Below are 27,513 nucleotides of genomic sequence, written 5' to 3' on the forward strand. Positions count from 1 at the left end.
TAATTATAATTGAGAATATGAATATTGTGCTTGAAAAATTAATATATAGAATAAGAGCTGATATTTATATTCATATGAAAATATATAAATTATAATAACACTGTAAGATACATAAATTCTGTGTACAGGGTCAACGATTTTAAGAATGAATGCATCCAGTAACGCTCAACGTTGGACCAAAGCACGGTTTCTACCTTCGGCGTGTTTTATGTCATTTTAGTTGAGTAGGGAGCAACAGCTGACAACAATTAACAGTCATCTTGCGATCCATCCTTTTCAGTTTTCCCACTGCACGTCAAACTAGACTGAGGCTATGTCCAAAAGGTACGTACGTACAAAGTTGTTTCTAGTGGCCTATTTCACTATTGGAAGACAGAAAATGGTCTAAAATAGTTTCCCCATTTATAATTTTATAATTCATTTCTGTACTTCCTTGGCGCGGGCGGGAACTTAACTTCCGGTTTTGATATGAATAACATGGAGTAAAGGCAGTGTCTTAAATAAAATAGGAAAATCATTGTGTGGCTTTTGGTTACAACATGAGGTTGGGAACAAATATTTTTTCTCGGGTATATGCGTGTACAGTTTTCAGACACATCCGATACGGAAAAAATCAGTGAATTCAGGCAGTAAAGCGAAAAGACTGGACACAGACGCCGGGGAATAGGCTCTATTCGCGATTAAAATTATCCGATATGCCATCTGGTGAGATTTTCAGGAACTATTCCACGTAGGACACCTCACTGCACTTCGCCGTGTTGAAGCCGTTCAAAGCATGGGGAACATGCAAAAAAAGTAGTGTATACTGTTCAGTTTTTTGCTCTAAATCGTTTTGTGGTTCAGGACAAGTGAGAAGCTTACATGTGTTTTCCACCCCGTGGAATCAATAAAATGAAATGCTTAAATAAATCAGAGAAAACAACTGATTGACAAGATTGGCACAACTGAAATGCGTATAGGAAATTACGAAGAATGTACGAGTCTGTTCACTCTATTTTCCGAAATAATCTTTCGGAAAGATGATTTTATTGCCATGAAAGTAAGTTTTAAATTGTTCTTTATGAATATAACATTTTTTTCGAGAACAATGTATTATGTATGTAATTTGGAACAGGTGCAAGTCCATTAAGTGCAAAGATGAAAATATTTTGAGAATTAATTAATGTCCGTAATCATGAAGGTAAGTCAGGAAAACATAATTGACATGCTAATGTTGCTGTTTCATTCAGTATGTTAATTTTCAGTGAAGACTGAAAATAGCCTTAATGAAATTGTTGTTATTGTTATTATTATTATCATCATCCGGTGTTGTTATTAAACCAGCCTGCCTCTTTGGGGAGAAAACTGCAACAGCATGTTTTCATTTATTTCCTCCCAAGCTTTGCAATACAGGTGAATTGCTTTATTTTCAAATCATTTCTGAGAGCCCCAGTTAGGGAGTTATAACCGAGGTGCAGTGCAAATGAAACAGCACCGCTTGGAAAAACCAGTGCGTATACATTATCTTCGTGTGCGTTTTCCGTGTTATTTTTATTATCATAATTAAATGCTTCGCTCTCAGCACAGCTTCACCTTCGTTATAGTTCCTGGAATTCACATCGCATTCGCAATATTTAAATATAACGCGTAATTAAAACGTTTCTTCCATACCAGCAATGACAACACGCTGCTATTACGTACTACTACTAAATGTAAACAAAGATCTATCCTACGTAGAGCGGCCATATTGGAAGCGACACTAGCGCTCAGGTGGTAATTTTAATCGCGAATAGTCGACACTACATCACCGGAATAAATCAAATGAAAATATTTTACGTGTTTCGAGGATTATAATTGTCTAACCTCAAATGTGTAGACTAAATTTAAAAATTGGAACTGTTTATAATCATTCAGAATTCCAAAAAATATAATTTTATGTGAGGTCACTCAACGTAAACTTCATTAATAAATTTTTTACTAACATCTAAAGTATTTTCTTGAACGACACATGCAAAAGTTAATAATAAAATACAATAACTGTGCATTTCAGTATTGTAACTATAAAATGTAAAAGACTTAATGGAAAATACTTATGCTGGATATTCACTCGACTTGTGGATCGAATAGAATTAATTAATAAATAATAATGATACATTTTGAAAATATAACACTGATAAACAATGAAATACTCCTTTAAATAAAATTAAGTGATCTTTATGTATTCAGATGTGCTGATAACGAATATCGCATCCGTTTTCCTGTATCACCTAAATGTTTTGCAGTCTCCGCACCCTGCTCCGCATCCGGCTTAACGTTTGGTTCCTAGCAAATGGATAAGAACCTTTTAGCGACCTTGTGTGTTTATGACTGGAACTTAATATTTCGTGGAGGAAACATCTGGCAGTAGAGTAATTTCCTTTTTCTCTGTTAAAATTTGTTCTTTTGTGGGTTAGTCGAGTCTTAACTTCCTTTCCGATAACTTCGCGAGTAGCCGTATTTTATGTTTGTGTATGTTCGTGAAATTGTGAATGTAGTATTGTGTATAGTGAAGTGAAGTGTAAGTTGTATTTTAACAAAACGATAAAAGCATTCATAATTGTTTTTTTTAAAGAAATATATTATAACTCAATTAATGAGTACGCCATGTCACGCAAATGTGTGAATAACCCGAACTTGTTTTGTTATGTTTGCGGGGAATTTACTCCGAAGTCACAGAGAAATACTATCATTCCTATAGTGAAAAAAAGCATATGAGTTGTATTTTGGAAGTAAAGTAGACGAGGGAAAAAGCTGGGCACCAAGTAAAATTTGTTGTAATTGTTCGCGAACTTTACGTGGTTGACTTAATGGCACTCACAAATCAATGCCCTTCGGAAACCCTGTAATATAGACAGAACAAAAATATCATACTACGGATTGTTACTTCTGTTTAACAAACATAGTGGGATATAATTCTAAATCAAAACATTCTATATTTTATCCTGATGTTCCTTCAGCCAAGAAACCTATGAGTCATGATTTTATACAAATTCCTAAGCCTCCTAAAGAATGGACAGTGGATGAAACAGAACCAAGCAGTGCTTCTCCAGATGACGAACCTGGTCCCTCATATCCAAACACCGATCCAAATTTTCCTGATCCAAATATACCTCACTTTATTTCCCAATCCGAACTAAATGATCTAGTCAGAGACCTCAACCTTTCTAAAGTTTAAGCGGAATTATTAGGTTCTCGTCTCCGAGGGTGGAATTTATTACAAGATGGTGTTAAGGTGTCATATCGGAAACGCCAACAATCACCGACACATTTTTTTCTGTTAGTAATGAGTTAACTTACTGCAATGACGTAGAAGGTCTTCTGCAAGAACTTGGAAGGAGTCACAACCCAAACGAGTGCAGACTATTTTTAGATTCATCTAAGAATAGTTTAAAAGTAGTATTGTTGCATAATGGGAATATATACCCATCAGTATCCCCTTGCCTATTCTTCCACCATGAAGGAAACATATGAAAATATGGATACAATATTAAAAGTGATAAATTATGAAAAATATGGTTGGCAGATATGCGGAGACCTCAAAATGATTGGTATACTGTTAGGCATGCAGTCTGGGTTTACAAAATGTTGTTGCTTTCTTTTCGAATGGGACAGCCGGGCAAAAGATAAACATTACAACATATGAAAAAACTTAATTCCTGGAGAGAAGAGTGTTAGGAATCACCCTCTACTTGAGAAAGACAAGATTTTGTTACCACCGTTGCATATAAAGTTAGGGCTGATGAAAAATTTTGTTAAGGCTTTGGATAAACATGGTGAGGGTTTTGGGTACTTGAGAAAAACATTTCCTAAACTCAGTGATAGTAAGTTAAAAGAAGGCATATTTATTGGGCCGCAAATCCGTGAGATCATTCATGATGACAACTTTGTGGAATTGCTAACAGAAAAAGAGAAACGCTTAGCTTTCAGGCAAGTATGTTGTAATTTTCTTGGAAATGTGAAAGCTGACAACTACAAGGAACTTGTTAAGAACTTGTTGAAGTGTTATCAGCGCATGGGGTGCAATAAATCCTTGAAAATTCACTTTTTACATTCGAACTTGGACTCCCCCCCAACTTGGGCACGGTTAGTGACGAATGCGGCGAGAGATTTCACCAGGATATTTCTGTCATGGAGAAACGATATGCAGGTAAATCGGTACAGAACATGTTAGCAGACTACTGTTGGAACCTCTAGGAAAAGGTTTCTGGTGGCAGTTACAAACGGCAGAGTTCAAGAAAGAAATTTTGAAAATGTGAGTAAAAATGTGTTTTTTTTCCTTTTTCCTTGCATGAAATTTCTTCATTGAACAGTCAAAATCGGTCCTATATATATATTTTTAATTGTTTTATATTTCATAGTTATTCACTTCAATATATAAATCTTATTTCATGAGCAAACAAACAAAAATAATTTCAAATTTCGATGTATTATTACAAAGGGAATTACATTTTTATTAAAACAAAAAATGAAAATCCAGGGAAAACGATAGGTGATACAGCATTTCTACTTTCCGATTTGGATTCAGCGGGGTCGAATTATAAATAATGACCAATTTTCGTTCAAAGGAGCAAAAAAAGGTTTGAATTTGTTTATCAGTGTAATTAGTTTAGTAATTAGTTATTGTACAATAGCATCTATAACCGTCGTAATTATTATTACTACTATTCTACTTTTATTAAAAGCCTTTACCTGCTACAAAAATTTCTGGCCACGCTCTCTCTAAGCCATATGATAAAATTAAAGGGGCTGTGTTTGAATACACAATGTCGAAAATTGTACATTTTACTGTAAAATTGAAGTATTTCAATTTACATAATTTATAAAAGCATTATTTCAACCAGCAGAAGTCTTAACACGAAACTGTTGGTAGAAGATCAACATTGTCTTGGAAAATATTAGTATTTTGTCCCTTATATCTGCATCTAAAGGATCCGGGAATTTCCAATTATTTTCCAGATACTTTCGTTTATCTCTATCGCATTCAAATTTCAAGCGATCCAGTCGGTATGCGATCTTTTGTAGCAAAATAAGCTCAAAAATAATCTGTATCCCACTTGTTTACATTGGGAATTTGGTCAAACCGGAAGTTCTTTTCCCGCCATCGATAATCGAATTGCCTGATCGATTATTTTTGTTTACTCAGGAATAACCTCATAAGATAATAATATGAATGTCGAAAAAAAAATGTTTCGAACAGTTTAATTTTATTGCAATATAAACATGACGGAAGAAAATAATTTTCTTAAGTATTAGGAACAGGGCCGCCGCTAGGAAGCGCGAGGTCCTGTGTGAACTATACCCGCGAGACCTTTATATTTTGAAAAATGAAAATATATACACCTTCAATGCCTCGTAAAATTCGACACTAAAACCGACATGGTTATTAATATTGCATAAACATTACCCCACTTTTAACACAAGGATTTCTCTTGAGCCACCAACGAAATTTGGTAGCGTGTTGAGGACATGAAGACAAATAACTTTCTGTAATTAATAACTTTTTGCTACTTTAGGACCTGTTTCGGCTTTCTATCAGCCCTCGGAGAAACACATTTAATCCTGTATGTATGTAGCCATGCACTACAGATTCATCGTTGCAAACATACATAAGAACCAAGGTAGTCTAGTCGGCAGAGCGTCTGACTGGCACGCGAGAGACTCGGTTTCGATTCCCGAGGTGTGTGATCTAAGGTTGGAATTTTTGTGGCCTTGTCCCCGCATAAAGCCGCTCTGGGGCCCCACCTAGCCTGAAATAAATGGGCACCTGGGGGCATCGAGACGCTCAATTCACGTACTGTTGCTTATCGTTCTTTAGTGACTCGCTAAGTTATATTAATATCCTGAGGGCGACCCTTTCCTATCTATACGTAGCATACTAAAGATTTCGTAGTGTCCCGGTAGAAAAATGTGATTCGTGACTGCAAACATATAGGATAAAAATGCCGATTTTTGAGCAGCCGTAAAGTCAAAATGAAACCTCATCGACTTTACATCAACAAAACGTTATCAAGAAAAGTCGTTCACATTGATGTCCTCTTCATGCTGTGAAAGGTTGTCGGTGGTTCGCGGCAACAGCCTGTGTACGTAAGTACGTATATATCAATACACGAATATAAATATTTGTGTGTTACTTAAAATCTTTACCAATGCTCTAGGTGCAGTGGGGAGGGGGGAGGGGGGTGCGAGAGAATGGTATTCCCCAGCTAAGTCCCTTTGCTTATGCAACGAATTCCCCCCAACTACCCCCAAAACTCGAACAAAATCCCCCACGTAATACTTTCTACTAGGAACGCTATTCTTTATACATGTGTTGAGGAAGTTTAAATATTTCGTATGATATAATTGAGGGACATTCTTTTATAGAACACAATGTAGATTACCTCTCAGATAAAATGTATCCCTCACGTCGTCAATCCCAGGGGTCGCCATCCCCTCCTACCCAAGGCCAATGGCGTTCACCCACATCATGTCATAATCCTCATAAAGCATTTAATTAAGACAGCATAACTATTACATAACTGAAATCACTTCGCTTTACACTTTAATCTGCCTTTCCCCGAAATTCATCATTCCGTTCACCTAACGAACTAAATATGTTTGCATGTGGAAGTAAAAGTGACTTGAAACCAGCTAAAGTAAATGGATTACTAAGGATATATATTCTGATTCCCCTCTCCCTCACCTCCTTGCACATATTGCAGCATGGTGCCAACTTGTAAACTTCTTTTTTACATATTACAATATTACATATATATAAGAAAAATGTATACTGTTGAATTTTATATTATTTTAGGAAAAAAATCACCCCCAAATACGCGTATTTGATAATGCGGTCTTCACCATTGTCAGCAAATTTTGACGCCACGTAAGTTTCTGTCAATAATCTGGCGAGGGAGGAGAGCCCATTGTGCTACTTGAAAAATTTCCAATGTAAGGAATTTCAGTTAATTGCCCCTGAAGCATTGGGACATTATAAAAATTAGGACATACATTTGCTCCCCTAAGAGCAAAACATTAGCAACCACAGAACAAGGTTCTTCGACCTCTACTTTCTCCCGAAGCGGGCGGAAATCAGGTCAACTTTGACCAAAGGGGTATAGAGAAACCAGAGGAGCAATTCACCCTCGTCCACTCTTCTTTACCACCCGGGGGTTAGCCTTTTTTGTTCATTGGCATAATGGTAAAATCCGCGATATCTGCAAATCCCAGCCCCTTTCTTGGGATTCAAGAAAGTAGAAATAAAAGTATCTCCAAATCTTCATTTCTATTTAGCTGCGGATCCGTTCACACAAAAGGCAAAATGCCGACCGGGACACGTTTCCCTGTCATGGTCTTTCCTCTTCCCATCCTCAAATTTGGGGCCTGGGAGTTCGGTTTCAACGCATAGAATCACAAGGAAACTCTATCGAACAATAGAGTTTATAACAGGGAATCGGTGCAAGGTTGGGACCACAAACAAGGAACTCCACTGTTAGTGCTGAAATTTTCTTTTCACAGCAGGCTCGCTGTCCCCGTTTTCAATTTTGGTTTCCTTTTCTATAGTATGACTGCAAATAATGCTGTATTCCTAATGTTGCTTCTTCTCTTTTATTTTATCTATTCTAATGTGATCAATTTTTCACAAGAAATGAATGTGAATAAAGGAGTAAAAAATATTCAATATCTTGAAGCGCGGCGCTCCTCAAAGCGCGAGGCCCTGTGCGGTGGCACGCGTCGCACAACCCTAACGGCGGCCCTGATTAGAAACAACGAAAGTCAGTCAAGTGCAATTCTCCTATGGGAGAATTCTGCTATATGTGCTTTGGAGAACACAATTACCACCTTCGGTACGTCCAGTAGCGTAACTAACACGCTTTGCGCCCCCCCCCCCCCGGCACCTTTCAGTTGTGCGCCCCTATTCATTTTTTTTAAAAAAAGGTTTTATTTTCTAAAACATTAATTCGTCTACATCGTATCGTACCCAAGGTATTAGGTAAGAAGTTAGAAGTCTTATGTTATTTTTAACATAGCAGGAAGCAGAGAAAGGAATGCGGAATAAGCAATTAGGCAAACGTTAGGTGAGTGACTTGAGAGACGGGTATGGAATGAGCGTTGGAATACGGTTGACAGTTCGCAGTTGGCGAGAACAGGGACGCATTAAGGTGGGTGCTATTGATGCTGCAGCATTAGGTCCATTCCTGAAATAGGCCCAGATGAAAACACGAGAATTTTCCGAAAGCTGAACAGTTTTCTTTTGTTATATTAAGCTGAAAATATATCTTACAATGAAATTTGGAGTCCCAATTTCGGACGCCTAGACACAGCGTTACTTATTATACAGTTACTATATATATATACGAAAATGAAAATATATACATGTATTTTTTTTTAATCAATGGAAAAACTAGTACGAAAGTTTAAGACAACAGACAAACTGTAGAAAAGTATATACTATTATAATTATATGTGAAAGTACACTGTTACCACATAAAATACGATATTGTTAAATGCCCAATAGCACTCATCTGTTAGTTGGCCTTCTTGCGCTAGTTTGGTCAAGTCTAGCTTTCGGTGCTTAACAGCGCCAGTCCACCCAATCTCACTCGTTATTGTGTTTCTCAAATAATCTGTGATCAATGTTAGTTTGGAAGACGACCCCTCAGCTGATGAAGACGTCACAGGTTGGGTCAAATATGCATATAAGTAGCGCATACGTCAGGAATTTGTTTTCTAGCACGAGGAATTTTGCAAATTCGCTGATGTTCGATATGATTCTTCTTTTGATTTCTATTGACACCACATACCAAAAACAAAGAATTTCTGTAGCTGTAGTGCGAGATACATCTTCTTCATATTTCTCACAGAAATTAGTAGCACAACATACGGGAGCAGCACAATTTCGCCAAACCTTGCTGAAACGCGGGCGATAACTAGGTCCGGGGAGGGGGAGTCAGCGCTGTCGTCTACCCTTCGGCGACGTAATCAATTTTGAACTATTCAGCTAATGAATGTTCACCTTCTACTTTTCTAGTGATTAACATTTTCTGTTTGAAGTTGTAGGGACATAAAAATATGATATGTTTGGTTGAACAAATATTTCAACACCGAAAGGAAAACTTTTGTGAAATATCGGTCTTTCTTAATTTATCATTCTTACTGCGCCCCCCCTTTCTCTCCCGCACCGCGGGGTCTGCGGGGGTGTTATTTACGCCACTGGGTACGTCCAAGGTTTTTCAAAGGTTTCAAACACGAGAAGGTTCTTTCACTCGCTGCATTGGAAACTGCGGTTTTGCAGAGAATACCACTAGTGCGAACCTCGTGAAATGACAGTTTATACTTTCCTAGGCTATCGAAGAATCGTTCCATCTTCGTAACCATGAAAAGTTTTGGGTAAAATCTGCGTTTCAACTTTCAGGGAAATGTTATTACAGGAATAAAAATCTGAAAAAGGTAACAGTTTTCTCATAATCCCAGAAATATTCTGACCCTGGTGCACCTCTCACACTACCACTCCAAAGTATGTTTGTGCTACACAATTACAGGCATCTATGGAGTTCTTGGAAAGAAGTTCTTTGATTTTGATGTGTGCAAAGAGCGGCAAATCCTAGAAAGCGTTCTTTTACCTGCTCGCGGTACAAACATCAGACAACTGACACCTCTTCCTTGCTCGCAATTTCTTTCGTTTCATCTGACATCAGTGTGAATACATTCGCCTCTTTCACTTCCTGGCTTATTTTGCTGAGAATAAATGTGGACATCGAATTTTGAGTGTAATTTGCAATACATTTGCGAATAATAATGGCTCATTTTGAAATTAACTTCAAGAGTTCCAAGAAATTTCCTCTGTTAAGGCTTACCGCAGACTCAGTGGCGGCGGTTGAGTTCCAAAACTAGGGGGGCAAGGACAATTTACTTTCCCTTGGTAGATAAAGTTTAACATAATGCGGGAGCGAAAGTTGCAAATAAAAGCAAGTCCCTGAATAATAAAATACCGCGATGCATCCACAACAACTGACATGTATTGTCGGTTTTCTTGATCCATTTTTGAATGCATTTCACTAATTAGCGTTGCCACGAACGATCCACTATTAGAATAATTTGCCCGTAGTTTTGTGGTCCTCAGAATGTTCGTGATGTTTTAGATCCATCCACATTTAACGCTTTTCCAGTTCTTAAAACTGGTTAAAACTTAAGTTAATCGCGACGATCAGGGCCGTAGCGAGACTTATGGGGCCCCGGGGCAGACTACTAAAGTGGGGCTCCCCAATTACTGCTATTATAGTGGATGGCTCTACGAACACAAAAAATGTGTGATTTTAACATATGAAGTGATAAATAAATATAGATCTCCATCATTAATTGTGTTTTCTTTGTTTTAAAAAAATGATAGAGACTAATAATAAGATTGCGTACAAAATAACTAACTGAGATATAATACATTGTTTACTCATTAACAAATTAAGATTAGTTAAAATACTTACATTATTAATTAGTTGATTATTATTTGCAATGTTGGACAAATTATTTCTTACTTGATTTTTTGCCTGCAAAAGCATCGATTACTTTATTAATTTTTCCTGTCATTTTCAATTGAAAGTAAAGACAGACATAAAACATTCCTGACTCATAGGTAAATAGGTTTTGATACTTTTCAATTTAGAAAATGATCTCTCTGTTTTTGCTACTGACAGGGAAGTAAGGGACGTGGAACATGCCGTGCATATATAAGGATAACTGGAATGCAATCAACATGGTCTTACACATCATTCATGTCCTTTATCAATCGTTTGAAAGAACTTCCAACTGATAATATTTGTAACTGGAATAAAGGTTTGGAAACGTTTTTGCATTTTTTTTTTTAGGTTCGTTGCGAAACACAGTGTCAATAGAGCTTGACAAAAAGAAGATTTACAACTGCTTTCATGCCTTTTGAACGATTGTCCATTTGTGAGAAAACTGTGTCTATCTCCGGGTAAAATATTGATACTTTGAAGCAGATATCTTGGTTGGTAATTCTTTGGTCCTGAAAGAGTTTATCCAAGTGCTTTTTTTATTATTATTTTGTCAGAGAATTCACTCAAAACCGCCCAGTTAGCTCATATTTTCGACGCTTCTTCAACAAGTGATTCAAATGATCCCCGAAAGCTCAGTTATTTCTAAGAGAGCAACCATATTAACAGATTCTGCTTGTAATGACTTGGAAGCGATTTTGTCTGCTTCAAGACTTTACTTTGAACAGTCAATAATGTTCAGTTTATACATCAAAACTTTTCTTTTAAGCAGTGACGTGTACTGAGGAGTAGCTATAGAGGAGCCCAAGTTAAGAGTTCAGTATGGGCTGTTATGGGCTTTTACTTTTGAGACCCCCCCCCCAGAGGCGTGGCGTGCATGTAGCCGCTGTTACCGCAGGTAACACCAAAATATAAAGAATTGAAGAACCCGTCTTAAAATATTATTACGTACATAAACTGGTAATATTGTCGTAAAGTAAACATTGCAGACTGGCATTTTTTCTGACACCGGCAAAAGCGAAGAGGAGAACTGATCCGGTACCCTCCTCAGGCAACATGAGGAAAGGGCCCTGAGCCACCGCAAGGAAGACTTCACGTAGCTGCAAAGACTGTTATGGCGGGAGGAGGAGGCGGGATATTGCCATGCCTGTTTAGCCGGCGCAGTTGCCGGTGATCCTTACCGGATACAGATCAGTGTTGCCATATTCAATTGACAGAAAAGAGCTAAGTCGCCTAATCGGGTCTATCTTACTCTGAAGGTGTCCAGTCACACTGGGGAACGATGGTGCAGTGGTATCGTCGCCGCCTTATAATCAAGGGATCCCGGGTTCGATACCCGATGGAGGCACAAGTGGTTCGGATCCAACTTTAAACTGTCCCGATTAGCATTACTGTGCATGAAGTGGACTTAAATCGCCAAATCAAATTTTTAAAAAAATCAAATCACACTGGGGGAAAAGCAAACTACCAAGTGATATTTTGTATTTACTCTAAATATCAGCGATTACGAAAGTCCTCTTTGTCCTTCTTCGACATTATGGGCGAGAAGGAGAGGAGATTGGCCCGTAGCCAGGAATTCTTTGAAGGGGGGGGGGGGGCGAAGTCAATCCTAGAGGGGTCAAATTTTAATATATTGTGTCACATTGGCAGATATAACAGGGCACTTGCCTCCTCCCCCAAAAGAGATAAGTAACAGAAAAGGGACGATATCTTGAAACTGCAGCGAACAAAAGAAAACTTCGAGCAACATCAAATAGCAATATTTCGATAATGAGCTTTCCAGATTGCCAAAGAATATAAAGTTTAACATAAATAGGCTAATAGGGACCGTATCTTCTTCATATTTACAGGTCGATAATGTTAATAGACGATTAATATGTACCAACAGCTTCTGGGCCTCTTTGCAGAAGGGCCTCCCCCATGGCGCAGTGGTAGCGTCATTGCCTTGTAATCAAGGGATCCCGGGTTCGATACCCGGTGGAGGCACAAGTGGTTCGGATTCCACTTTAAACTGTAGGTCCAGTCCCGATTAGCCTTACTGCGCATAAAGTGGACTTAAAACACCAAATCAAACCAAACCTCTTTGCAGAACTGCTTAAGAGAACCCTTTATAAATCAAGCTTTATAATGATTCCCTCTAGTTTCCAGTATGCAAGATTTTTACGCACAAAGGAATCTAACGAGAATCCAACAACACCATTGTGTTGTATTATGCAAGAAAAAGTCGAATTAAATAATAATTGTTACATATTATCTACACTTGATGAATTGTGCAAAAAATTGTAATAATTTTTTTTTTGTACTTGCTAATACATTAAAACATGGATCCCTTAGTCCACCACGGACTCTATTTCCTTCCTCTTGCATCACTTCAGACAATGTTTGCCTACTGGTTACATTAACCATTTTGCAAATATTGTGTGAATTGTATTATATTATAGTTGAAATACATGTTTTGACACCTGATAAACAAATAGGAATCCCTTGATTGATCAATGGCTTTTTGGATTACAGTGTCATCATTAATATTTCATATTAAGTTTCATAGAAAGAAATTGTTTTAATAGGGCGCAAATAATTTTACGGGGCGCCATGACAATCTCTTTAACATGTTTTGTTATATAGATCGTTTGGCTCCCAGGGCCGACTTCAGCCGCCCCATAGGTATGGCTCTGAACTTTGACTATAAGAATAGCAGATATTGCGAGCGAATCCAGCTAGAAAGTTTTACGAAATGTATTTTTATTTATATAAAATTTGAAATCGAGGAGGGGGGCAATTGCCCCTCTGTACACCTTGCAAGTGTCCTTGCCCGTCTGGAAGAAAAATGCAAGAAACACGTAAAGACTAATTCCATCACGAGTATCCAATTGTCCTGCTATTCTTAGATTCTCCTAGTCTTGTTTTCTTACTTCAATGTTTGCTTCCCCTAGAATGGACTTCTGTCCAAGGTCGGGGGGACAATGACCCCTGCCCCCCTGTGGTTGCTGCACTGTTTCTGAGTGTCTCTTCATCAATTTCGCGTCATCATTCATTGTTGCGATTAGCTAGAAGTGGCAGAAAAGCAACGCTAAGTAACAAAAATCAAATATCAACTCCCTCTCTCTACCACATGAATCACTAATACCAAAAGGTAGACTTGGGAAACAAAAAATTAAGCAGTTCCAAGTTCATAGCAACACATCCAAGAAAATCATCCAAACACATTAGGCACTTTTAATACAAAATGTCACAACTGTTCTAGATACTGAAAATTGCGAAATCATTTCCCGAAGTCTGAATCTGGAAGGGAATTCCTCCCCCAATCCTGTTACAACATTATACGGAATCCCATACACCATAATAAATCACAAAAACAATATGTGTCTTTGTTATGTTGTTAGAGTAACAATTGTAAAGATTAGTGAGAATTCGATGTAGGAATGTATTCTGTATTTCTCATATGAGGGGCAAAGCAGGCTCTCAGGGGGGGGGGTAGTTGATCCCCCTAACCCCCTTTAGCTACGGGCCTGGTAGGAATCTCATCGTGTTTTCAATAAGTTGCTAACGACGGCAATTGTGGTGTGAACAACAATTAAACCAAGCAAAAGCAATAATGATAAACCAAAGTAATTGTTAACAATTGTATTCATGGCAATAAAGCAACGAAAATATTATATCAGCTCAGAGGAACATTTTTTTTAGACATAAAAGATTTATCTGTGTTTGTTGTGCCAGAAATATGGCTAAACATCTTCAATTTGGAAAGAGGATTTACATAACTTCAAACACTTTCATCGGATAAAAAAAGGTACGACTTTCTTAATTTCAGTGATGCATTATATTGGTCTGCATATTGACACCGAACTCAAATTTAGATTAGAAATTTAAAATCGGATGAATATGATCGGACCTTTTTAGTTGAAAATTGTATCTGATGCAGGCATTTTGCACCATTTGTATTTTTTTGCTCAGATTTTACGAGAGTTGAGGACAGTAAACATTATGACAATAGTCAAGGTTAATGCTTGGATGAGTCTTTGCTTGCATTCAACAGGGAGGAAGTCACGGAGTGTTCCATAAGCTTTCATACATTGCGTCTTTACATGTTCTGACCAGTCCATTGTTTCGTCAAAGACACCAAGATTTTTGGCAGTGTTATTCCTGATAATAGACAAATTGTTTATTTTGAGATCCATGTTAATGTTTTTCATGAACGACCTTGAATATTTAGATCCAATAACCATGAAAGTGGATATTTCCGGATTGATTTTAAGACCGTTAGATTCACACCAGTTAAACAGGAGGGGGGGCCTAGTATCGGTCCCCTTGGCACGCCTGCTTTTACCATTATAGGCTGAGATACGTGAGACGGCGATTTCTGAAATATGACGCTTTGACGCCTGTTAAACAGATATGATCGAAACCAGTTTAACGTTGAAGCACAAAACTTGTAATATTTAAATTTAGCTGATAATAAATCATGCTGCACAGTGTCAAAAGCCTTACTGAGATCCAGAAGTATTAAAATAGTGACTTGCTGTTTATCGGTGGTATCTACTTGAACAAATGCAGTGGCTGTTCTGTTTCTCATGGAATCCAGATTGCAGCGGGGGCAGTAAATTATTTGTGTTAATACCAGGTGGTTATAATTAAAGTGACGGTGTTCAGAGTGGTACAGCACGGGCTGTAATGAGAGTAGCAGTCTGAAACTTCGTAGATATGCTAATGAAGCAATGCGCTCGCGAATTATGCAAAAAAAAAAAAAAAAAAAAAATAGTTCCAATTCTCGCCACCAGGGTAAAAAATGGCGCTGTAAGCAGTCAAAACGTGGAATTTTCCGTAACTCTGACGTCAAAGTCGGTGACATTGCCTAACCATTGTGTGAGCTCCCTGGTTGTTGTTGGTGACGCTTGTTGCTTTTTTTTTTTCCTTTAGTGATGTGAATGTTCGCCGAACATTAAAAGTTTGATTTTTCCCGTGTAAAAAGCAATGGCTATTGCGAAGAAAGACCGTGCACTGCTAGTGAAGTTGTTTTACCAGAATGGGAGCAATAGTAACGCTGCACTGCGGAAATATCGCCAACAGAAAGGGCTGAGAAGAGGGCCCATGTCAATTAATGGGCTGAAGAAGATGATGAAGAAATTCGAGGAAACAGGTGAATTGGGTGTTGCACCAGGGAGAGGAAGGCGGCCCATCCCCGTGGAAGTTGTGGACGAAGTTGCTGTAGCTGTAGCTGACCGTGCAGCACATGCCTCAACTTCTGCAACCAGTGCTAGAGCTGTGGCACGTGAATTGTCACTCCCCTGGTCAACAGTTCGCAAGGTATTGCGGTGCATTTTACACTGGTATCCCTACAAGATTCAAATTGTGCACCAATTGAAACCCCAAGATATTCCACAACGCCGTGAGTTTGCCCATCGGTTTTTGGCACGCATGGAAGTGGATGACATGTGGCCGGGGAATATTCTGTGGACTGACGAGGCGCATTTTACTCTGGTCGGTACAGTGAATACTCAGAACTGTCGCATATGGGGTTCCACTCGTCCACATGTTGTGCAGGAACAACCATTGCACTCAGTTTACGTGACTGCATGGTGTGGGTTCACTAGCTCCTTCATTCTTGGTCCGTTTTTCTTTGAGGAGATGACACCTCGAGGGCCTGTTAGGTGTACAGTGACATCTGCACGTTATAGGGACCTCCTTGTGCAACACGTGATTCCAGCTTTGCAAGAACGGAACTGTGAACACACCACCATTTTCATGCAAGATGGGGCAACACCACATGTCGCTCGCCACGTGAAAGATTTGCTGCGAGAAACCTTCACTAATGACCGCATCATCTCTAGGCAGTTTCCAGATGATTGGCCTTCCAGATCCCCCGACCTTAATCCATGTGACTTCTGGCTGTGGGGATATTTAAAAGATCGTGTCTATCAGGGACATGTCCGGTCTCTGCCTGATCTGAAGGCTAGCATACAACGACATGTCGCTCAGATTTCACCAGACATGCTGCGAGCAACCGTCGACCATGCCGTGTTACGAATGCAGCATGTTGCTGAATTGGGAGGCCATATTGAACAGTTCTTGTAACCATAGTTCCTAATAAACATGCCAGAGCCATTGTTCTCATGTGTTTGATCTTTCCTGCCTTTTTCCTGTAACTATACCACGTTTTGACTGCTTACAGCGCCATTTTTTACCCTGATGGCGAGAATTGGAACTTTTTTTTTTTTTTTTTTTTGCATAATTCGCGAGCGCATTGCTTCATTAGCATATCTACGAAGTTTCAGACTGCTACTCTCATTACAGCCCGTGCTGTACCACTCTGAACACCGTCACTTTAATTATAACCACCTTGTATATTTCAACGTTTGTGAGTGCACTTTTTTTTTGAGAACTTTAGATACACTGATAGGCCTAAAGTCATCGTCAGAGGTAGCGATCTGTTTCTTCTGAAGTGGTAGAATTCGTGCTTCTTTCCACATTTCAGGAAAGAGAAAAATTAATGACATGTGTTAGCGGAGATAATACATAAGGCAAAGCAGGTTTGAGCATTTTAGTGCTGATACCATCTGCTCCGGAGCTATTTGAGCGTATGCTATAAATAGTTTTGTATACATCTTCTTCAGTTACTTCAGTGAAGTTCAAATATTGTTTCCCTGCGAAACAGGTTTTCTTTTCGAAATACTTTATTTGCTGAGCCTTGAGTGGAAGAGGAATTTAACATTCATTGCAAATTTTACCAAAATGAACATGAACGGCATCTAAATCTTCAATAGTATTAATGAATGAGGATGTATTATTGTGAGACTTTTTTATTGTTAACCATACCCAGTTGTTTCAACTCATCCCATGTTTCTTTTTGGTATAAATTTGTCCCGCCAAATTTGAAGGTAAGGTAGGCGTTCTTTTCTTGCCTTACGACGGACGTGGTAAAGTTTCGGAGTTCTTTAAAAATGCTGCCAGTCGCTTGGATTTTTCGAACGTTTGAACTTTCGTAGCGCGTTATCTCCGATGATTCGCATCAGCAATTTGACATTACTGGTGATCCATGGTGTGTTTTTCTTACTTTCTTTTTATCATTATTAGAGGCGCGTGTGTGTCGAACAGATTTTGTATATTTGAGGTCAAAAACTCTGCTTTTTCATTAACATCATCGAGCAAATGTAACTCTAACCACAACATCACTTATATATTTTGCGAACATGTCTTCGTTGAAAGTGCTAAAATTCCTAGCTCGTGTGAGGTGCCGGTTTTTGTAACAGGAAATCAGCGTACGTAAAGCAGTGATCTGATTTACCAATCGGAACAGTAATGTCAGTTTTGAGCAGTAATTCGATGTTGTGAACGGCTATTATACCAAGTAGTGTTTTATTCTTTTCTGTGATTGGAGTTGGTTTTGTAATTATTTGCGTAAGTCCAAACGAAACAAAAATTAATCTCAAATCCTGCGTTTCTGGTTTCTTTGGGGTGAGATAATCACAGTTTACATCTCCTAGCAGAGAGAGATTATCCACGAGCGAATATATTTAAGATATTAACTCTTCGAGTAATGAGGTTGCCAACGAAGCAGCGAATAAAGTACTCACAATGAATGTACGTAGGGACAGGTACATTGCAAATTGCTATTTCAGTATTATTTTTTCCATTAACACGGTTTTTTCTTTCACCAAAAGTTGGGCCTCACCCGAGAAGAAGTTCCTGGTTACGCCCCTGTCTACGCAGCCGAGAGGACTGAATGAACACGCAGGAACGCGAACATCTTTGGGCAACACTGACGACGCTTACCTTCAATGCAGAAGCATATATAAGGTAAGTGACACGTGTACCTATGATAAAATCATATTCTGAACTGAATGTGCAACCTGTCGTATGTGTTAGCATGATAGCGTTACATAGCACGTTAATATGTTTTGTGTGTGACATAGAAATACAGAGCTTCCTCGATGTCGTGAAACGCTGTGTCCTGTAAACAAGGGGACTCTGGTTCGATTCCCGATGGAGGTTCATTGCACAGCGACTTGGATTCCAATCTAACACTCTAACCCTTAGGTCCGGTTGCGGTTAGTCTATCAGAGAAAGTATACCTCAAACAAATTATGACCTTGACAGCAAAATATGGCAGTGGCAACCCTGCAATGCGTGGTTCCATACATGGAGGATAACCAGATTCCCAACGAGCAAACACTTCATTCGAGAAGGTTGCTCGCATGCTGTGCAGGTCTGACAGCGTTGTGTGGCGACCTGTAATAGGGATTGGTATGAGTACAGCGCCTTGAATAACGTAGTGTGGAAAACGGCACAGTTCTGCGCTCTCTGGCTGGTTCCACTCGAAAATGATCCGCTAGAGGCGCTGGTGTTGAACCCGGTGCTTGGTATTCGTCTGCTTATAATGGAAGTAAATGGAGTTTTCGCTGCAACGTCTGATTCTTTTACATGAAGCATTTCTATGAATGTGATAATTGCTATGATATTTGGTACAGTGGTCGCGAAGATATTAACGAACATTCTAGACAGTCGACCACGTCCTGTTATCGTCATACTTTCGTTAATAATACGGGGGAAAAATACGCGTGGAATGCTCTTGGCAACTAAATTTTTGTGTATGAATTAGGTTAATTATTATTATCATCATCATCATTTCTTTTAAAGATATACACACTGAAGCATTTGTATTTTGGATATTTACTGTCTCTTTTCTTCCGCTTTAAACTAATCGCGGCGATGATGATAATGATGATTCCATGAAACGACAAGGGGAACCTCACAAAACTTTCTTAGTGCCATCGACATGAGTGTAAGGAAACTTTCAAACCAATGGCACAAGCGACACGGGATGTTCACACTGTCACACTAGTGACACACACTTCCAGACTGTAAAATAGCATTCATTGCACATGAGAGTCCAAACAGCAAACGACACGTTCATATGGCGTATTCGCGTGCTACTTGTTACTTCGGTCGGAAAGCTCCTTAAAGGAAGGGTGCTCAGACCGAAGCGACGCGCTACAGGGGGAGTTCCCAACTAAGTGACAAGGGACATGGTGCCTTCAGTCTATTGGCAAGCGTTCGCTGCTAATTGTGCGAACAACAGATAGGCGACACGAAAAACCGCACATTACAACAACAGATCTAGGCGACACGATAAGTCATACATGTCGCTTTGTCGCTTGTGTGTCGCTCAAACTGGGCCATTTCCTCAATAGCTTGCAACATGTTGTCGTGGTTTGTTGTTCGCGCATGCGCGATGCAATGAGTGTCTTGCTTTAGGGAGATTGCGCACCAAAGCGACAAGGGGCACGCGACACTTGTCGCTTGAGGATTTCACCAACCGAACGCTGGCCTGTGCTTCCCATCATGCCGCTATGATGTGAAATGTTGCTCTTGATTGGCTCGTTTCCAAGCAAAAATGTGTCGCTTCGGTGTGAAAGTTGCCTTGGACCGAAGGACCAAAGGACCCGTGTCGCTTTGGTGTGAAATCCTCGTATCGTTTGTCGCGTGTCGCTTTGGTGTAAAATCTCCTTGAGGAAACGGTGCAGTCAGAGCTTGTGTCCCTACGGTTCGAAAGGCTGCATTGATTACGGATTGCTGGCTTCCAAGCGACACTTGTGGTTTGTCGCCTCGGTATGAAATATCTCTCAGGATACTATTTATATTCTAATAACATAGAAAAATAAAACTCTAGTACACAATCCAACACCTGACGTCCGGAATCACTTTGCGATGTTTCTTCTTGTGTTACACATGCTATTTATTTATTAATTTCATTTTACTTTTCTTTCCAAACAATTGCCATTTCGTGACTGCAAATCACTCCACAAATATAACTGTTTCCATCAATTCACTTACCGCCTTTCAAGACAAACAAATCTACATAATATATTCCAAAAACTAACAAAGCCGCATTACTTTCACAAGAAAATTAGCACCGACATTCATCGCACTGCCATCTATGTTTCTCATCCGTCTGGGGAACCAGTTTCTTGGGTCGTTTTCCACACTACGTTATTCAAGGCGCTGTAGTATGAGAGAGGATGAGTGAGTGAGAGTGTGTGTGTGTGTGAGAGAGAGAGTGAGTGTGTACACGCTGACCCTGAATATTTTTCCTTTTGTAGCAAATTTCCAGTGTATGGTGTCACCAAGAGCGTTATCGATAGGTTCTGGACTGAAATGACGTCAGCAGGTCGCTCGATGATTGGGTGTTACTGGAGATATGACCATAGGCGTAGTTACGGGGTGTGCCGGGTGTGCCTAGGCACACCCTAATGGGCTGCTTTATCAAAGAGAATTAAAGACAGATATTTCAATAAGAGAGAAAATAAGCGGCAGTTTATAAGAAGTTGAAAATGTCGGTACAAACGTGTGCATTATCGCTGATGAAACGAGTGTCTATAGATTTTCGATTTTTTGATGTCATTGGAGAAGGAAGATATTTACTGCATTCTACTCTGTACTGCACCGCCTTTCTTCTATACCTGTCACAAGCTGCACGTGTTAGAGAGAGCTTTCTCCAAGCCTACTTAAGTTAAAACTAAATTAAGAGCAACTCAGAAGCAGGATAGATTGGAAGCCCTACTCTTGCTATTTGTGGAACATGAAAGAGCTTAGTCTATTGATGTAAATGAAGTTATTGATGAGTTTAAGAACATTGTACCTTTTGACAGACGTCTCTTGTTATAGATGACGTGTATTTTGATGTATTTGTTTGTAACATTTATGAACATTTTGTGTGTGTGTAATTTCTATGCAATTTGATTTTTTTCTACTACATATATTCAGAAATTTTCAACACTGCAATTTAGTGAATTTATATTCCTTTACAAACATCAGTGCAGTTAAAGAGCCAAGTGATTGTGTTGCAAAATATGCTATTAAAAAGGTACAAGACCTCATTTATTTTCATTGTGCACACCCAAATATAAAGTTCTAGCTACGCCTATGGATATGACTCGCTCCCAAGCTGCCAAAATAATCCCGCCTAAATGTTCATTTCTCCTTGAAATAAGATCATGAGGAGGTTGTATTGAGACGAAAGAAGTCTCGATTTCTTCTCAAAATTAGAGAAGGGACCGAGACAGTTTGAAAATCTAGACGATTTATTGATTGGTTTATTTGACTTCGTTCTTCTGCAACTTTTGGCTGATCGCGAAGATGAGGATGGGTGATGATGATGAAATTGGCTCACAAAGAATGCCCGTGCCCAGCCCGGGATTCGAAACTGGGACCCATGACGTCGTAGTGCGTTGTGCTAACCACTCCGTCACGATGGTCGGCGAAAATAGAGACAAGACTCTTCGAGGCTTGTTAGACGAGGCCGAGAACGAGATGGATGTCTGTAAAAGAAGGGTCAGGACAGACTGACATTGAATGGAATCGTTTCAATCCAGGACTACATGAATCCGGTTCATTGTTTAACGTTAACTTGAAGGGAAACGGTTGTTTCGAGACACACCTCGAAACGAGACGAGGTGAACATCCTCATTCACGAGACGAGACGAGACTGCGACAAGTCTCGTCTTATCTTGTCAAGATACCGCTCACAAATGTGTTCCAGCATACGTCACAACAGAGAAGCACCGACCGAAGAAAAGAAGAAGGAAAAACAATGGAGGCATTCTGCGTGTTAAATTATCTAATCACTGTCTAGTCAGGGCGTAATGGCATGTTTGTTTTGTCTTCTTTCTCTCGAATATCACTATGGTGTTCTTCGAAAGAAACAATCTCTGATACTAATATTAACTAACCAACTCTCTAGCCTTCTTAAACCCGAAGGTTTATGGCTGCAGCAATACAAGTGTTCTATCTGTCCCTATCATGAGCACATTCTATCCACACTTTTCCATTCCTACCTATTTCCTTTAGGTCCATCTGAATGATATCTCTCCATCTCGTCTTGGCCTTCCTACTGGTCTCTTACCATCATGTTTCCCAACAAGAATCCTGTAAACTCTTCTATCTTCTCCCATTCGTGCAATATGGCCTGCCATTTAAGTCCTCTTGATTTCATCATTCTAATAATATCTGGAGATTAATATAAATTTTGTAGTTCTAAATTGTGTAACCTTCTCCACTTACCTGTCTCCTCATCCCTTTTAGGTTCAAATGTTTTTTTCTAAGGATTTCATCTTCAAATATTCTTAATTTATGTTCCTTTCTTTTAATGTAATATAATACTACAGGTAAAATTGCTGTCTTGTATATTATAACTTTTAGTTTCATAGATGACAAGCATTTCCTGAATTAAGCCTGCTTTTTATTTCCTCTTACATATCATATTATTTGTTGATTAAATTTAGAAAATGGTTCAAACGATTTGTTTTGATTATTATTACCTAACACGGATTGGATTGGATTGATTTGGTGTTTAAGTCAACTTTATGCACAGTAAGGCTAATCGGGACTGGACCTACAGTTTAAAGTGGGATCCGAACCACTATGTGCCTCCACAGGGAAACGAGCCAGGGACCCCTTGATTACAGGGTGACGACGCTACCACTGTGCCATCGGGGAGGCCAGACCTAACACTTGGTTTCGGCCTATAAGCATATATTTAGTTTTCTCTTTGCTAACTTCAAAACCTACCTCTTTAGCTGCTCTGGTACTAAAGTGCGTACATTTTAAAACCGACCCCGAGCACAAATATGAGAAGTATTACAATATAGTGATCTGCGCATTTAGTACCTTACAGCAAATGTTGGAAATGACGTCCTTCTTGCAGGACACACATGTCCATATTCCTAGCAACCTTACGGAGTACTTCTGTGGTGGTATTCTGAATGACAACAGTGACGTGATGCTTCAGCTCTTTTAATTCGCAAAATTACCGAACATGGAGCGCCGAAATTCCACACATCTTTGTTGAGCCTCCCCATCATCCTGAGAAAGTTGGTGTACGTTTTGCCATATCAAGTAGACGAATTTTCTTTGAAACCACAGTGGACAGTGAGATTTACCAAGACATTATTATGCAGTTTGTTGCAATGTTGGAACCTGATGAACGAATGTACTGGTTTCAACAGGATGGTGCAACTTCTCATACGTCTAAATCAACTATCACGACGTTGAGGGATTTTTTTTGGCGACAGGGTTATTTCAGAAGGAGTATGGCTCACCAGATCTCCTGATCTCTCAAGTCCGGACTACTTCCTATTTTTTTTAAACAAACAGTTTACAGACATAATCCACACACCTTAGAAGAGCTGAAGCATCACATCACTATGTTGCCATTCAGAATACCACGGCAGAAGTACTCCATATGGTTGCTAGGAATATGACGAGGCGTCTGGACATATGTATCCTGCAAGAAGGACGTCATTTCCAACATTTGTTGTAAGGTACTAAATGCGCAGATCACTATAGCCTATTGTAACATTTCTCATATTTGTGCTCGGGGCCGGTTTTACAATGTACACGCTGTATTATGAATACAATACCATACACGATAATGTACTTTATACTTTTCAATGAATTTTATTAATGTATGCACAGCTGAAAAGGGAATTATGGCGATTCTTTGATAAGGTTTAGTTAGCAGATGTTTCCATTCGGGTCAGAGCTTTACAATAACATTTGCCCATTCTGTTTCTTAGTTTTACCGAATTTCCTCAGAAATGATGATACACATTTAGATAATTCGGTCGTTGAATTCTTTAATACTGTATTTTTCATTCAACCAGTGTTGGAAGTGGTAATTCCTACTGAGGCTGCTTTTATGCAAATTACTCTTAGTACATAAAACTACATCAACGCTTACCCAGTTTCAAATGTCACACGTATCTTGCAAGATATCTACAGCAAACAGACTGGAGCTATGAACAAACATGTTCTTATTTTCCTGATTAGGCAGAAAATCATGTCTGCGCAGGACCGACTTACCGCCTCCCAAAAAGATCACAATTCAAAAATCAACATTCAGATATAACCCCAAAGATCATAACCCCGAGCTCTTATTTCAAGGAGAAATTCCACCAATGTGTTGTAAGAACGTACGGTTAATTTTAAATTTCTCAAAAACTATGTCAGAAAAACTCATAAACTGATTTCACGATTATTTCATGAATTTGATTGCAATAAATATTGTAAAAATCGTTTTGCAATATTATAAATAGCCTTTCTCTTTAAAAAATTACAACATTATTTATTAAAAATGTTTGTACCCCATCTGTTGACAAAATTTATATTACTTGAAAGCCTCGTTATTCTGGACAAAAAAAATAGTTTTTTTCCTTTTCAGTTTTGTGAAATACATTGTGCAGTAGCGGCTCGTGCCTAAAATAACAGGTGAAGAAGTTCGTTTTGTAATGGTTCTGTATTTCTAACGAACTTCTCGATATTAATAATGCAACAAGTTCCTTGAAATTCCCACGATTAAGCGAAGACACGCTTTCGTCGTGACCCCTGAACGCAAGTTCTTGTTTACATAAATACAGCGTTGCGTCAACTATTAATTGTAGGAAAAGCCTATTTAATCTTACATTTTCATTGAACCGTACATTTAAAAGCCTACTATTTTCTTGAAGGGCATCTGCTATGGTATTCCTGTTTTTTTCAAAAACTTTGAATTGTAATTTACACTTTAAATGTTCCATCGAATCATTGCGCTTATGCAGAGAACGCGTTATATTGACAAAATCGTTATACCCTTCTTTATTCCACACATTGTATTTGTTACTAACAGTAAACAAAGCCAGCAGAACAACGATTGCAAATAACGACTACTACACAACCAAGGAAAGTCGACAGACCAGGAACTTTTAAATTTAATGTTGTACGATTTCCCTGCCTTTTTGTTCTCTCGCTTAACTGATATTTGAAGAATGTCAGTGGGCCCCCCACAATTTAAAACGTCTTTTTTGTCTTCATCCGTCCATCTGGAAAATGGTGTCTGCAACAAATTACACACTAAGTCATTTACTGGGTTCATTGTAGAAACCACAGCTCAACACATGAACACAACACACGATAGGAAGATGTACTAATCTAAATGTTAGAAAATTTAACACGTAGACTTGTAAGGTAAAAACTTAAGAAAATGAGTTGAAATGAGGGGGGAAGATAGTTTACTTTGCCATCGGTCTAAAACCGTTATTTCCACAGTGGTCATGACTAAACCCCTGATTTTAGGTTTTTAACCTATATTTTTCCCTTCTAATAACCTTGATTTTTCCTACAGGTATGTAAGAAAGAATAAGTTATGTCAGCGTTTCGTTACAAAACGCAACAACTGTCGAAGTTTTATTGTGCCAAAAAGCAAACTATTTTGCTTGTTAGAACCTATTATAAGTTTCTGCGCCTAAATGAAGCCTTTTATTAGGTTTGTACAGGGTGGGAAATAACCTTTTGCTAGGGGTCTGCAGGAAAAAGTAACAACAATTAAGAAATTATGGTAATACCAAATGTTTACTACGACAATTGTGGTTACAAAAACAAAATTAAAAGTTAGTTCACGACAAAGCCCCTTGCTTCAAGGCAAATGCTAAAACCAATACCTTCTTCGGCGAAGTGGCATTGACTTCTTCAGCAGTTCTGAATGGCCGGGTGCATCACCGGACCTGAATGCAGCGGAGCACTTTGGGGCTATTCTGAAGGACGCAGTTGAGTCCTTGATGATAGTGGAACGCGGACCGGACCGCTATTCCCGGCCAACACTTCTTGCACATCTGGAACAAGTCCTCCGTGACATGAAATGGAATACGGACTGTTTGCGAATGTTCTGAGCTCCTACCCTGATCGTCTTCGTACTGTGAGAGAAGCAAACGGAGGACATACTAACTTTTAATTTTGTTTTTGTAACCACAATTGTTGTAGTAAACATTTGGTATTACCATAATTTCTTAATTGTTGTTACTTTTTACTGTAGACTCCTAGCAAAAGGTTATTTCCCACCCTGTATGTATATTTTAAAAGGTTTTAGAGGATTTTTATGTCACACAGAGGCATTTGCTTTGTTTGGTCACGAAAAATACAATGACGAACGTGTTTTTAACTATACACGAAGAGTGGATTCTAATAGCATATTTCCACTGGTAAGTTATTCCATCGCCGTAGGGTTAGGCAACACACATAGCGTTATGCAAGATAGTGCATATTTTAGGATATAGGTGTCCCATTTTCATTGCCAGTGACTATACCGAATCAGCATTTTTCAGGAATTTTGAACTATTTTAATTTTTTTAAGTTACTTCAGGATTTTTCGAGCCTAACTTAAGATTTTTAGAACCTATTTTAGGTTTTTTTCGAACCTATTCTAGGATTTTTTTGGAACCTAAGCACACATTTTAGAACGTAAAAATCCCAGGTCTAGTCGTGACCATTTTTAGATTACATATTAACGGTCATTATAATTAAAATGTAAAGTGCTCCCCTGTGCATAGCACCACGCCATCAAGGCGTATAGGGGGTGTGGGGGTAACACTTTCTTGATCCGGTCGTGAGTGGGGGTGATGAGACCGTCTTTACCCCCCAGGGTTTCCCCAAGGTACCCATGTCATTCGACACTTGGTGGGCGCCGGGGCCTCTTCCAACGTTAGAAAAGTTCCCGGATTTGAACCGGCCGGGATCGAATCCGTTATATACTTATCACAATTCATGTAATTTTAATGACTGTTTTTTAAAAATCTATTTATTGTACTAGCAAGGGTACTATACGTATATTCATTATCGACATTGATGCATGATACAGTGGCGTACCCAGAGGAGGTTGGTGAGGGTCATAACCCCCAATTTGGCCCAGTATTCCTAAAATAAACGTCAAAGGTAGGAAACTTGTCACAATGAGTAAGTACTAAAAAAAATATACGTAACCAACCGCCTTTTCCAAAATCCTGGGTACGCCACTGTACGCAGATTTCTAATTCTTGCCTTATTTCTATTTGAGGAAAATTCCGCATCAGAGAGATGGAACACCTTGAACTCCGTCAGCAGCCTATTCGAGAGGAGAATGGAGATTCGACGTCTTTGGCAGAGAATGTTCATCCAAAAAGGAGCTGAAACCCGAGTTTCTGAAGAAGTGATTTTCCAGTGA

General features: G+C 39.0%; 1 long non-coding RNA gene across 1 annotated transcript; it reads left to right on the forward strand.

The window, feature by feature from the left end:
• The first annotated feature begins 312 nt into the window (after positions 1-312).
• Positions 313-27,513, forward strand: LOC145989444 (uncharacterized). Its single transcript, XR_014441848.1, has 3 exons — positions 313-324; positions 18,167-18,302; positions 27,367-27,513. It is a non-coding gene; the product is annotated as an uncharacterized LOC145989444 (long non-coding RNA).

This window comes from Lepisma saccharinum, chromosome 6, assembly GCF_977018435.1.
Source record: "Lepisma saccharinum chromosome 6, izLepSacc3.1, whole genome shotgun sequence".
NCBI classification, from domain to species: domain Eukaryota; kingdom Metazoa; phylum Arthropoda; class Insecta; order Zygentoma; family Lepismatidae; genus Lepisma; species Lepisma saccharinum.